Here is a 2,283-nt window from a genome sequence, read left to right as displayed (position 1 = left end):
TTTTTTTTTTTTTTTTTTTTTTTTTTTTTTTTGCATAAAACCCAACTATATGTAATTAAAATTGTTTTGGGACTAGGGAATGTCACTCAGTGAAGGAGTCCTTGTTTGGTTCCATTATCTGCGTGGCTAAATGGTCAGGTACGATGGTACACACATATAGCCCCAGCTATTTGAGAAGGCTGAGGCAAGATGATTGCCCAAGGCCCTAGGTTCAATCCCCAGTACTGGGTGAGCGGGCGCCAAAAATTACTTTTGAAAATCTTCAGATTCATTCACCACATGTGGCACACATGGGTTTCCGCCAGCAATCCAACATAGCTGGTCTCTCCTACTGAAGCACGGAGCACGCTGCTGTTTTAGAACTGACAAAGACTCTCCTTGAGCAGACTCCAGTCAGGCTCCCCTGACCCATTTCCTGAGCAGGCCTTGGCCTGGGTTCCCCTATACTCTTGGTTTAGATCTGCTGTGTTCAATTTTAGCAAACATCCTGCTGAATCAGTTTAGTGAGGAGACTTCCCCTTGGCTTACGATCACCCTTGCTATCTGATCAAGTTCCTCATCTCCCACCTTTGATGTACATAGAAATCTTTGGTCTGCCTTTACCAAGAATCCTGTATGTCTGTTTAGCAATTATCTCCCCACTCTTAACATCTCTTCAGTAAAATCCTATATATTGTCCATCATCTCACAGGCCACAAAGCCCCAGCTGTCTTCGCTGTACTTGGAGTTGAGTTCAATCTCTGTCCCCTATTCCAGGAATCCCACTGCCAAAGTGGCTGATTTGTACTCAGAACCACCTTGTGCTCTGTGGACACAGGTGAATTCACACATACGAAGTGCTGATGTGATGTAATTGCTTTCTTTACTCTCCGTCAGGTTTTTTTTAATCTCTATTATCATTCTCCTTTTATCATGTATTATAGCATGCTATATATGTGCCAGTGCCTCTTAATTGCCAGTATGACTGGATTAAGAGACTCCTGGAGAGGTCTCTGCACTGCACTTAGCGGTTTAATCCACTGACTTCACAGCTGGTTGTGCTCTGAGGAGGTGCGTCAGCAGGGGAGGGCATCTTTCATTTTTCTTTTTGGGGGGAGGTGGATGCTGAGACAAGGTTCGCTATGTAGTCCAGGCTGGCCTTGAAATCCTGGTCTCACCTCAGTCTCCGGAGAGCTGGGATTACAGAGGTGTGGCCACCAAAACCGGTTCAGAGAGTGCATCTCTCGCCTGTACTCTCCCTCTAAGCTCTGCTTTCTGCACAGTTAAGTGAGCAGCTTTGTTCCATGAGGCCCTTCTGCGCTGATGTTACTGCCTCAGAGCCAGCCTACTGCGGATGACACTTCTGAAACAAGTGTCAACATTACATGGCTCTTCCTTTAAGTTGCAGGTGTCAGTATTTTGTCTCAGTGATGGAAGAAATGACTAATAATGTGTACGTATTAAAGCATGCACAATGCATGCATATCACAGGCTTTACTAGTCTCCTGGGGTTGTGCATGTTCCCGTCTTCACAGTCCCCAAAGTGGCCAGCATAGAGCAGGTCCTCATGCTCTGCGCCCCTTCTTCAGCTGCTGCTGAAGCCGCTTAGTGCTCCTCTCAAAATGTGACACCCATTACTCAGACCAATATCTAGACACAGCCTGGTCACTATGGAGAATCCCTACCTTCTCCTCCCACCCCCAACGGCATTTCTATTAACTCAGGCTAAGATCTGCACAAAACCACACCACCCTCTCACCCTTATCACCCTGCGGTCTGCTAGGACCCACGTTTTTTTTCAGAATGTCTGTTATTAAACCCCCTCTCTACTTCCCGTTTATGCACAAGTCTTTATGCTCATCTCCGTCAGGCTGTTTCTTGTTTTCGCCCAACGCAGCAGCCTGTTGCTAGAGGTGTTTTGAAGCACAATTCTGTGGTTTGACAGGAGTCTCTTTTGATTCTCATTTGGGTAACAGGAAAAGGAGACCAAATGCCTTCGGCTACGGGGGTGGGGGGGCTCCAGGAGGCTGTCCCCGGCCCTGGGTCTCCATGGAGAAGCCACAGGTGCTAATTTAATGGAGGTTTGCTAAGTAGTTGGTGCCTTTTTCTTTTCTGCGCTTCCAGAGATTCTCCCTCCCCCAGTGGGCCTTCAGGGCTCACAGATCTTGGATCAAGAGGGTGGTCCCCGAGAAGCCGAGCTAGCAGGCAGTGCCTTCCTTCTCCGCGCTCCCATGACGCCCGGGCCCCCTCCCGAGGCTGCCCTCTCCCACCCGAGCGCGGTCCCCCAGCCCTCGAGAGCTGCAG

The 2,283-nt window shown here is 48.6% G+C and overlaps 1 protein-coding gene across 7 annotated transcripts in view; it reads right to left on the bottom strand.

Annotated features, from left to right (window-relative positions):
- Mov10 (Mov10 RISC complex RNA helicase) overlaps positions 1 to 2,283 on the bottom strand; it is a 21,354-nt gene that overhangs the window by 18,166 nt on the left and 905 nt on the right. The gene's annotated exons all lie outside the window — the stretch shown is intronic.

Source organism: Fukomys damarensis, unplaced genomic scaffold (genome assembly GCF_012274545.1).
Source record: "Fukomys damarensis isolate Sample0158 unplaced genomic scaffold, DMR_v1.0_HiC HiC_scaffold_33, whole genome shotgun sequence".
Classification (NCBI taxonomy): Eukaryota; Metazoa; Chordata; class Mammalia; order Rodentia; family Bathyergidae; genus Fukomys; species Fukomys damarensis.
The sequence above is the reverse complement of the archived record's forward strand: the minus strand, read 5'-3'. Positions and strand labels throughout refer to the sequence as shown.